Source organism: Hyperolius riggenbachi, chromosome 3 (assembly GCF_040937935.1).
Source record: "Hyperolius riggenbachi isolate aHypRig1 chromosome 3, aHypRig1.pri, whole genome shotgun sequence".
Classification (NCBI taxonomy): domain Eukaryota; kingdom Metazoa; phylum Chordata; class Amphibia; order Anura; family Hyperoliidae; genus Hyperolius; species Hyperolius riggenbachi.
In genome coordinates, this window is record NC_090648.1 from 366,520,640 (window position 1) to 366,532,904 (window position 12,265).

The window sequence follows — 12,265 nt, forward strand, 5'->3', positions numbered from 1 at the left end:
CCCCTCCAGCACTTATCTGTAAACTTTGCACCATGTCAAAGATATGAGAAGTTCCACTTGATGAGGAAGTTCATCATAGAAAACCCAGTGCAGAGACTACCTGAAGCCAGCCACGAAACAAGTTGGCATCAATAGGAATAAGATTTCAATGAGACTGTTGTGTAACCTCATCACCAGTTGATTTACTGAGGGGTGAAGACTGGTCTTAGCATTTTAGTCTTTCAGGTAGTTTCAGTTTAACTGTCCTCAATGCCCCAATGAACAGAGCATAAGCAGCCATTTAAAGATCTACAACCAAAATGTTGTATTTTCCACTGTATAAGATGCACCTAGGTATAGAGGGCAAGAACCAGGGGAAAACAAATATACACTAAACCTGCATTCATGTTCCAGGAGCATCTTGTACATGTTCTCCCCAAATGGTGTCATCCTGTGTATCCATATCTACCACATATGTCCTCCATGTCTACACCATGTGTCCTCCATGTGTCCCCATTCCTCCCCCATGTGTCGTCCTGTATCCCCCATGTGTTCTCCTGTATACCCCATGTGTCCCCGCAAGTGTGTGTTTAGAGTGCCATCTCCCCCTGCGTGCCTCCACTCCCTCCCCGGTGTGCATTGGCAGCTGGCTTACCTAATCTGCCATACCCACGGGGATTGTAGACCACCTCCTCCTCCACACATCTTCCCCAAGTGATTTGCTTTTATTGATGGTGAGATGGGCGAGTCCAGAACACCAGTGACACGAGCGCTTCAGTCACTTCCGGCGGAAGTGTACGAACACTCGTGGCTGGAGATACCCACGCCTCTCTAACACGGACTATAAGGAGCGAGGTTTGGCGGCAACAGGCTACAGAGGTGCCAAACCCGCTCCCTGACAATTTGAGGTAAGCTAAATCCCATAAACGGACAGATGATTTGTAGACCACTAGGAGGATGCTGGCAGGAGTTGCTGTTTGTTCATTATTTTTAGGGGTGTTCATATGTAGCTTCACGAGCTGTTTTAGAGTTTTACTAAGGGCAGACATTGGAGAATGTGTTGTATGAGAAGGAGGTTGACAATTGTGGATCTTTATGTAGCATGATATGGGTGTAAAATTAGACACGATTAGACATTAAAATATGACAATTGACAATTGTGGATCTTTATGTAGCATGATATGGGTCTAAAATTAGACACTATGCGCTTTTTTGTCAAGGGAGGCTGGTCTAGTTGTGATCTGTTAATGAACAAAATAATATGGGGATAAACACCCCACTAAGATCATTGTAACTGCACTTTTATCTATGGAAATGAATTATCCTGTTTAGAATGTGGATGTATGTATGACATGTGTATTTTTACTATTATTATTATTCGTTTATATATTCTTATTATTATTTTTCATTTTGCATGTTCATTTTGGTTTTGCTTTTGTTTTTATTTCAGTTACTCCTTTTTATGTGCCTGAGGAAGCGGGCGTTAGACCCGTGAAATGCGTTGCAAGTATTTGATGTGGAGTAAGAATAAAGCCGTTTCCTTATGTGAATCAGTGCGATTTGTCTTTTTGGGGGAGGTGTATCATCCAGCACCCCCCTCTTTTATACATACATTTTAAACATAGTGTTTTAATCTTGGGGCGCCTCTGTGACCTTTTTGAAAACGATTGTATCCACTGGTTGGATGGGTGTGAACACCTTTTCTATCTACGGAGAGCGACCTTTTAGCCTGAGCGGGGACAGGTCTAAATTCCCCGTCTGCGAAAACAGTGGTTGCCTAGGTCGGCAACCTACACTTGTGAGTATTCTTCCTTTTCAGTTTCTCCCATAAGGCAATAACAATAATACACTATTGGGGCTCTCGTTTCTCTATTTGGCTTTTATTGATGGGGTCATCAGCAGAAGCCCTTGCTAGAGCAAACCTCAGGGAGGAGAAGGAGCTCTGCAATCCCCATGGGCTTGGCAGATTAGGTAAGTCACAGGGGCGTAGCAATAGGGGTTGCAGAGGTAGCGACCGCATCGGGGCCCTTGGGCCAGAGGGGCCCTCCCTCAACTACAGTATTAGCTCTCTATTGGTCCTGTGCTCATAATAATCACTTCAATAGATACTTTGAATAGTGGTGATCCTTAACAAACTGTTTCCCATCCTTTTCTTGCACCTCTGACACTGTAGTTGCCCTTGGCAGGTTTTGGTGCGTCGTATCAATTGTTACATATAGAGTGCTTTGGGGGGCCCCATTGTAAAACTTGCATCGGGGCCCACAGCTCCTTAGCTACGCCACTGGTAAGCCAGCTGCCCCTACACACACCAGGGAGCAGGAGACACGGGGGAGTGAGCGGAGGCATGCAGTGGGAGTTGGCACACTACACACACAAATGCAGGGAATCCCCAGCGTGGCAGCGTGGCAGGGAATCCCCAACTCTGGCCATGGTGCACACCAGTCCAGCATAGCCGTCACTATACAAACAGCTGTTTGCGGTGCGTTACACAGTGAGTTTGGTCTGTCAGTGTGAAGCAGTACACTAATTACACTCCCTAATTGATGTATACACATGCAAGATGTTTTAAAGCACTTTAGGCCTCCAATTTAGCATGCAATGTGATTTCTGCCCTTAAAACTCTGCTGTGTGTCAAATCCAGATTTTTCCCGGGGACGTTTTGGCATGTATCCCACTCCGTCATGCAAAAACTCAGGTGTTTTTACAATCAGGGATATTTCCTGCTTTACTGAAGGAAGCAATCATCAGGCCTCTCCTCAAAAAACCCTCCCTGGACCCAGACGCAATGACCAGCTACAGACCTGTCTCTAACCTCCCCTTTCTGGGCAAGCTAATTGAAAAAGCTGTCTACCTCCAGCTAGAAGCCAAAATCCTACAAAACAACAGTTATGACCCATTCCAGTCTGGCTTCAGGAAACACCACAGCACTGAAACTGCTCTCATCCAAATATGCAACCACCTGCTCATGGCAAGAGACAGAGGAGAGTGCTCGATCCTCATACTGCTAAACCTTTCTGCAGCCTTTGATACAGTTGACCACGACATCTTGATAAACAGGCTACAGGAATACTGCGGCATTGATGGCATAGTTCTTCAGTGGTTCCAATCCTTCTTGAGTGGCAGAACCCAAAAAGTGTCTATGGGGCCCTTCCTGTCCACCCCTGTACCACTTAAGTATGGGGTGCCCCAAAGCTCAATCCTCTCTCCCCTGCTTTTCACGATTTACATGTTACCACTTGGAAAACTAATCCAAAAACATGGCCTGACATACCACTGCTATGCGGACGACACCCAACTATATCTTTCCTTCAAGCCTGGTGTGACAGACACAACTCTAACTATAAACGCCTTCTTACGTGAACTACAGCAATGGATGAATGACAACTGGCTGAAACTAAATGCAGACAAAACTGAAGTCCTTCTGATTGGAGGGCAGCGCATGACAACAAAACAACTTAACTTGCAGTCTTCACCACTGGGAATAGGAGGCACGGATCTCTGATCATGTGCGTAGCCTGAGAGTTCTAATTGATGGGGATTTAAACTTCAGAACTCACATCTCTGCTGTGGTGAAATCATCCTATTTTCACCTTAAGAACATCGCAAAAATCAAGCACCTCATCCCCCAGAAGATCTACCAACTTTAGTTCATGCCTTCATTACCTCCCGACTGGACTACTGCAATGCTCTCTGCACTGGCCTTCCAAAAAGGTCTTGTACCGCCTACAGCTGATACAGAATAGTGCTGCCAGACTGCTAACCAACCAACCCCGTCACTGCCACATAACGCCAGTCCTGGACTCCCTTCACTGGCTACCTATAGAATGGAGGGTCCTATTCAAGATCGGCCTACTGACATTTAAATCCCTGAATAATCTGGGCTCTGGATACATGAAAGATATGTTGCAGCTGCGTAGCAATCTCCACATTCTCAGATTCACAGGTTCTAATAATCTAGTCTTACCCAGAGTCCACTTGGAAACTTTTGGTCCCAGAGCCTTCTGTCATGTTGCCCCTACTTTTTGGAACTCTTTACCTCAACAGATCAGGACAGCTCCATCCCTGGACGTGTTTAAATCCAGACTGAAAACCCACCTGTTCAGATTGGCATTTGCAGAAATATAACTTTTGTTGTGTGAATACTTCATCCTACTACCCAATTACTGAATCTGAGAGAGCCTAAGCGCTTTGAGTCCTATGGGAGAAAAGCGCTATAGAAATGTTATTGTATTGTATATTGTATTGTATGTTAGACCCCTTAAAACATCTTTTCCATCACTTTTGTGGCCAGCATAAATGTTTCTAGTTTTCAAGGATCGCATCCCCATTGAAGTCTATTTCGGTTCGAAAGTTTGCGCGAACCCGAACTTTTTTCGCATGTTTGTGTTCGAGGTTCGCGAACCAAAAATCGGAGGTTCGAGCCATCTCTAACTACTATGAGTACTGATGGTGATTTGTGCTGGTTAGTTGAGTTCCGGATAACCGGGACTCGTGTATTTTCTTGCTTGCTGGGTGCTTGTATTTTAGGCATTTTATTAATAGGGTGCGAAAATACCACTTGGGAAAATACTTAGGAGAAAAGTGAATCGAATAAGGTTCTAAGCTTTATTCTCATCTTGCAAACTGATGTTTAATTTCAAATGTTATTATACAGGTATAATAGGATAGAAAACCAGTAGGTTTGAATTATGAAACTAAGCCTTTTGCTTATGCCAGGCATGGGCAAACTTGGCCTTCCAGCTGTTAAGGAACTACAAGTCCCACAATGCATTGCAGGAGTCTGACAGCCACAGTCATGACTCATAAAGGCAAATGCATTGTGGGACTTGTAGTTCCGTAACAGCTGGAGGGCCGAGTTTGCCCATGCCTGGCTTATGCATACATAAGGTCTGCATAACTCAGCACGGTGGCGTAGTGGTTAGTGCTCTTGCCTTGCAACGCTGGGTCCCCAATTCGAGTCAACATCTGCAAGGAGTTTGTATGTTCTCCCAGTGTCTGCGTGGGGTTTCCTCCGGGAACCCCGGTTTCCTCCCACATCCCAAAAACATACAGATAAGGTAATTGGCTTCCCCTAAATTGGCCCTAGACTACTATACATACACTACATGCTACATATATAGACATATGACTATGGTAGGGATTAGATTGTGAGCCCCTCTGAGGGGACAGTTAGGTGACAAGACAATATATATACTCTGTACAGCGCTGCGTAAAATGTTGGCACTATATAAATAATAAAAAATAATAATAACACATGCTAGATTAGAGCCAGCTGAGGCGGCTAATAATGAGGACCTCTGCCAATAATCCAGCATGTGTACAGTAGCCCCCAACCGCCACCTGGCCAGCAATCTGCCATGGGCCCCCTCCCACCACGTGATGTCACTCCTGTGCTGCTGCATCTGTACAGCCTTGGCCCAACAATGTTGCCCGAGGGATCGGGCCCTGTTCCCCATCACACAACATTAATCCAGCATTTGTATGAGCCTTTAAACCTTTAAAGGTCTTATTTATCGCAAAACATTACGTCACTCAACTCACGCATATTTTTGCTCATGTTTGTCAAATTGCTGAAAATGTAAACATACAGTTATCACTGAAGTTAACCTCTGATCGTGTGGTATACTGTCATATAATCTGTTTACATTGTACAAATTTATTTCAGGGCCCCTTAAAGTTGAAAATGTGTTCTCCCCTTGTGTGTTTGAATTATGTTTCAGTTATGACTGCTGAGAATGGAATAAACTTTCTGCATACCTCACAACTTTTTGATATGAGAAAGAGGGACACTTTATGACACACCCCTGTCACACCCCTAATCATGCCCCCACCACACCCCTAGCCACGCATTCCACTAAAAAACTGTAGTCAGATTTCAGCTTTGATGCACCAAAAAGTTAACTAAGTATAGCCTCATACTGGTATTGACATGCAGAGGACCATAAGAATGTTCCTGGAATGCAATAGTTTCTAATGTGATCTGGTTTATTAGAGAATGCTCAATACTTCCCAGGGATTTTCTTCTCACATTTGGAGCCATCGAGGGTGGAAACATGTCAAATGCCTTCAGCTGACCAGTAAATCAAGTTCAATAGAAGAGGTCCTACTTGTTCAGTATAAGATGTGATGTCAGTTCTTGCACCACTATAGTTGTTTACAAGAGTTTATAAATCAGAAGTAAATGCCTGAGTGAAAGCCTAACAAAGCAGCAGCCACTGCTCTGAACAGATCATCTTACTGCTGCCAGTCTCCCCAAGCCTTCCACATGGCACAAGGAGAACAGCTCAGAGTTTGGCTTCTGTGTCCATCCCCTCCTCTGGTAATTGTGCAGTGTGTAGATGAGAGGATAGGGCAAGGGAAGGTCAGAGGGCACAGCTGCTGGAGCTAGCCGAGGGAGAGGACAATGGAGTAAGCCACGTGTAACAGAAGCGTGGGGAAGCAGACACCGCACAGGAGAGGAGAATGTCTGGAGAGACAAGAGCAGAGCAGCCACCGTGGGGTTTTGTAACTTAAGTCATTTATTGCTCTGTATTATATTCATGTCCCGTGGTGACTGTACTCTGCTCTCGTGTGTAAACCCTCTGCTGCTCTCCATCCTGACTTCTGCACGTGGGACACAGGTAGGCTACAGTGGGAGGCGGGATCATACCTCCCAACTTGTGACCGTTACGCTGCATTTGGGACTGTTGCCAAGGCTTGCTTTGTGTAAGGCCTGGTTCACACTGGACAGATCAAAAACTGACCTGTGTAAATACTGATCCGTGAAACAGATCAGTGTTTATTTGGCATCAGTTTTTGAACCATTCCTTTAGCAAGCGGTCAATGAGACGCATCCATCGCTCTTGAATTTTCGCAACCTCCCCAAACTTGCGTCCGTTTGGCAGAATGTGCCGAGCGAATCCGTTCTAAAAAGAGCAATGTTAATGAATACATAGGTTAGCAATGGGTCCGTTCACATCCATTCCACTGTGGCCTGCTAAACGGACCATTTCAGCTGCGAATGTGAACCGGGCCAAAGAGGTTTTTTTGCTGAAAAGCATATAAAATCCCTCCTCACAATGTTCTATAATGGAGGCCTGACTAGCTAGAGAGAAATGTGTTATTAAATGCTTAGTTTCACCTTTAAATAATAAAAATGGGTATTAGAAACTGTAGGCTCTCATGATCCAATCTTCCAACAGACGTCCAATGAACTGGTTCACCCCTTCTAACTTCCAAGAAAACGTTCAGTTATTCTGGCCCTACTTATTGTTTTACACTTGTTTTTATAAGTGTGGCTCCCATTCATATCTAAAGAGCAGTCCGTGCTGCTATCACCAGGAGACATGGAGCCTCCCTGTATATAATGTGTCTCATTTCCTGTTAAAGGACTACAGTACTGTGCTCAGATGGGCAGTTCTTTTAACTACTGGAAAAACCTTTGCTTTTGATAATTAATTCATTCATTATGAAATTGTCGGTGTCTGGTGCTGAATGACCAACACGACATACAGACGTAAATAGAAAGAACTAGTCTGTTTACAATGAGGTGCCACTGAGAAGCTTGTTAGACGTTCGGGAACTGAACATGAATATGATATTCTGAGCAGAGAACGTAATCACGCTAATGCTTCAGAATAAGAAATTAAAGAGACACTGAAGCGAAAAAAAATATATGATATAATGAATTGGTTGTGTACTATGAATAATTTCTAGAAGATTAGCAGCAAAGAAAATATTCTCATACTTTTATTTTCAGGTATATAGTGTTTTTTCTAACATTGCATTATTCTATAATATGTGCAGATTACACAACACTCAGCATTCAAAATGAGTCTTTCAGAGCAGTCTGTGAAGTAATGACCTCTCCTCTAGCAGAGAAAAAGTAAACAGTTCACTTACAGTTGAGATAATAAAAGTCAGATAACAGTTAATGATGTTTTATTTCTTAGCTGTACTACACATACAAATCATAATATCATATTTTTTTTTCACTTCAGTGTCTCTTTAAGTTCAGTTAAGCCCTGAATGCTTATAATGCAGTTATTATTAGACAAACCTGCGTCTAAATCTCAGTGGGCTAAAGGATCATAGGATGTAGCATATAAACGGTTACACATATTATTCTAAACTGTACTATACCACACTATACTATACAGATAATCCCTGGTTAAAGGACAACAGAAGCAAGAGGGATATGGAGGCTGACATTTATTTCCTTTCAAGCAATACCCATACCTCCCATCTTTTTGAGACACGAAAGAAGGACACTTTATGACATGCCCTAACCACACCCATACCACACCCCTCATCATGTATATTACAAAGAATTCTGAATCAAAAGATGTAGTTTTATCATTCAACCCACCCTGGTCCTTTCTATCATCATCAGTTTTCCTACATTATAACAATTGAACTTAAATACTGTATATCGATTTCATTGATGGTAATGAGGTTTAGAGTCAGTTAAACATATTTTTCAGTAAAAAAAATTACATATATTTTCACAGTTCTGTTCATCAGTCCTGAAAGAGAGACAAATGAGGAATAAAGAGGGATGGGGGATTTGATTCCCAAAGAGGGCCTGTCCCTTCAAAAGAGGGACAGTTGGGAGCTATGGCAATACCAGTTGCTAGGGTATCCTGCTGATCCTTTGCCTCTAATACTTTTAGTTATAGACCCTAGACAAGCATATGCAGATCGGGGATTTCTGAGAATATTGTCAGATCTGACAAGATTAGTTGCACGCTTGTTTCTGGTGTGATTCAGACACTACTGCAGCCAAATAGATCAGCAAGGCAGCCAAGCGTTTGGTATTGTTTAAAAGGAAATAAAGTTGGCAGCTTATGACAGCTGAAGAGTTCCCCCCCCATTTAGGTAGCCAGAGAGCCCCCCCCCCTAATTTAGGTAGCCAGGGAGAAATCCCCCCCACACACTTTTGGGAGCCAGAGAGAATCCCCTTTTTGGTAGCCAGGGAGACCTCCCCACTTCCATTTGGTAGCCAGGGATTTCCCCGTTTAGAAAGCTTGACAGCGCCGCTGTTGAGTAGGCAGAGGGTCAGGTGGGGAAGTGCTAGGGAGGGGGGCAAAGTGGTGGGGGTTGAGGGAGGGGGAGCAGCGGTGAGTTCGCAGAAGAAGTTGATAATCACTTCCTGGTATCCATGCACCACATATCCATCCTTCTTCCTCCTCCTAGGCATTCTTTATCATGGTAACAGCGCCCCATGATGTCATCATAGGGGGCCACTGTTACCATGATACAGGAGGCAGGAAGGACATGCGGCGCGTGGATCCTGGGAGGTGAGTGTCAACTTCTTCTGCACATTCCCCTGCCATTGAGCCTCTCCTCCCTCAACCGCCCTTAGAAACGGGCATTTCTGTATCCTTCTTCAAACCTTGTCTAAAATCTGACATTTGTGTGTGTTTAAGTACAAAACTGCATCTAATTTCCACAGTGTGTGAGAATGGGTTGATGTCAACTTAGTTAGATCACTGACCCCAGCTAGGTCCCGGCCTGTGTGCATGTGTGAGTTCAGCATGTGCCTTTTGTAATTGCACTACCATGACCAGGAGTGTTCTGCACTCGTGAACCTAAGGGAGTATGATTGCAGAAGCCTGTGACCTAGCTGGGGTTGGCCATCTTACGGAGGTAACCACTGTACCCTGCTCTGTGTCCTTGCACTGCAGCACCATCATCAGCATATCATGAACTAAGACCATCTCCCCTTCATCTAATAGGACAAAGCAGAGCAACAGCTAAATTATGCATCATTGGGTAATTCGTCATCTACAGCGTATTTACACTGAGTGTAATACACTGTATGTAATGTATTGCATTGTGTTCTACTCAGCCTGTGGTAAACTTTTGCACACATTTAGCTCACCTTTGTTTCCTCTAGTGATTGTTCTCGAGCTCTGGCTCTGCACATGTTCCCTGCAATAACATTGCTGACTCCTTCTATTGAATCGACCTCTCCGTGTCTTGGATATCATCTCCATGGCCTGGTGCACACCAAAAACCGCTAGCAGATCCGCAAAATGCTAGCAGATTTTGAAACGCTTTTTCTTCTGTTTCTGCAGCGTTTCAGCTAGCGTTTTGCGGTTTTGTGTAGCGGTTTTGGTGTAGTAGATTTCATGTATTGTTACAGTAAAGCTGTTACTGAACAGCTACTGTAACAAAAAACGCCTAGCAAACCGCTCTGAAGTGCCGTTTGCGGTTTTCCTATACTTAACATTGAGGCAGAAACGCATCCGCAATCCCAAATCTGCAGCAGCACGGGAGTATGCGTTTCTGCAAAACGCCTCCCGCTCTGGTGTGCACCAGCCCATTGAAATACATTACCCTAGCGGATCCGCACCCGCAAGCGGATTGCAAACCGCAGCGGAAACGCTCCGGTGTGCACTAGGCCCATGTGTAATAGCTATTGCAGCAAAACTAGAAAGTGTGAGGGTAATAAGGAATGCATGACATTCTCCTTCCTGCTTTGTGCAGATGCCTAAACCAATGGCAAAACAGATGAGAATGCTGGGTATTTTTTTTCTGTCCCAAGCCATACATCGGGGTTGATTCCCTATAACAAATAGCATGCCTTATCAGAGTAACACATGCCTTATCAGAGTAACACATGCCTTATCAGAGTAGCATAGCGAGCACTAAGAACTTATGCCTGCTAACTGGCAATGGTGAAAGCTTCACTCGTCCTGCCCTGAGCCCCTGCGGGTCCAATCACTTTAAAGGACATTATCCCCGCACTTTGATTGGCACAATAGGCTGCCTGTCACTTGACAGGAAACGTGACAGGCAGCCTATTGGGCCAATCAAAGTGTGGGGATAATTTCCTTTAAAGTGATTGGATCCGCAGCGGCTCAGGGCAGGATGAGTGGAGCTCTCGTCATTGCCAATTAGCAGGCATAAGTTTCTAGCACTCGTTATGCTACTCTGATAAGGCATGTGTTACTCTGATAAAGCATGTGTTACTCTGATAAGGCATGCTATTTGCTATTGTGACTCAACCCCAACGTAGCCTTAATTTCCATGACGTTTACCAGAAAATTGTCAAAGCTGCAGAAGTTGAAACATGAATCAGTTATAAAATGGTTTGCGTAGTGATGTCATTGTACGAAAGAGGAGAAAAGGCCCAAGCACACTTGCAACTTAGGTAGCCCCAAATGATAACAACATAGTATGGATACAGAGGCGCCAAAAGGATATAAGTATCTAAAAAGTTTAAAGCATGAGGAGGCAGTGGTGGACTTGCCTCCTCCAAGCAGACACAAAAATTGCCAATGTGTTTGTCAAATAGAACAAGTTTATTTACATACTACCGGGGACAATGCAACACGTTTCACAGGTTTGATCCCACTTCATCACGCAATAACAATGTAGTAATAGCAGATGTGGTCAGTAGAAGAGCCAGGCACACAGAGGTGCTTGCAGAGGCGGGACAAGGTCCTCCAGCACCCAAGGCTGAGACACCAAAGTGCACCCCTCCATCCCTCCCACCTCAGCCGTCACACACTGATTGCTATTAGAGTAAGAGGTGCCCCAGGGCCCCCAGCACCTTAATCTCTAGTTATCTGGCTTGCAGTCACTGCCATGTATCCCCTTTTCTTATTTCACTCTGCTTCAAACACATAGCTGATAGCTGAGTGAGTTGTGCGCCCCCTCCTACACGGCGCCCTGAGGCTGGAGCCTCTCTCGCCTCTGCCTCGGCACGGCCCTGGGTGCTTGGAGGAGGTAAGTCCACCACTCCTGATGATTTAAACTTCTTAGGTACGTTTATCCTTTTGGCGCCTCTGTATCCATACTACGATATATCATGTCCACCCCTGGTGGAGGGGCATTACCCCCTTTTTTCCTCATCTACGGAAAGAGTCTTCTTATTCCTGAGTGGGGTCAGGTCTAATCTCCCCACCTGCCTATACAGTGGTTGCCTTTGAGGTAACCCTGCTTTGTGAGTATAGCTTATTGCTCTATCATACTTCATTTCAACTACCAGTACATACTACACTACATCTTGCTCTTGGCATCCCTACTCTGTGTTCCAAATGATAAGTTAAACATATACAAAGAATTAGCAAAAATGTAAACAAAGGTGAAAAAGTGCAGTAAATGATTGCATATTTAAGCATGTATATTATTACGTTCTGTCAGTTTTAGAAGATTTTAAAAAGAGTTTATGTTTTCTAAAGCACAAAAGGTGGAAAAAGACCACACTAACCACAGTCTAAAACAGCAAACTAATTTAACTGTGAAAAAATTGAAAATAATAGTTGCTGGCATTTGAACAAAAAATGCCAAGCAATAA

At 44.1% G+C, this 12,265-nt stretch overlaps 1 long non-coding RNA gene across 2 annotated transcripts in view; it reads left to right on the forward strand.

The window, feature by feature from the left end:
* Nucleotides 1-256: 256 nt before the first annotated feature.
* Nucleotides 257-12,265, forward strand: part of LOC137561573 (uncharacterized) — a 46,002-nt gene continuing 33,993 nt past the window's right edge. For both annotated transcript variants that reach the window (XR_011030056.1, XR_011030057.1), the window contains exon 1: nt 257-333. This is a non-coding gene — a long non-coding RNA (uncharacterized lncRNA). The remainder of the gene's footprint in view (nt 334-12,265) is intronic.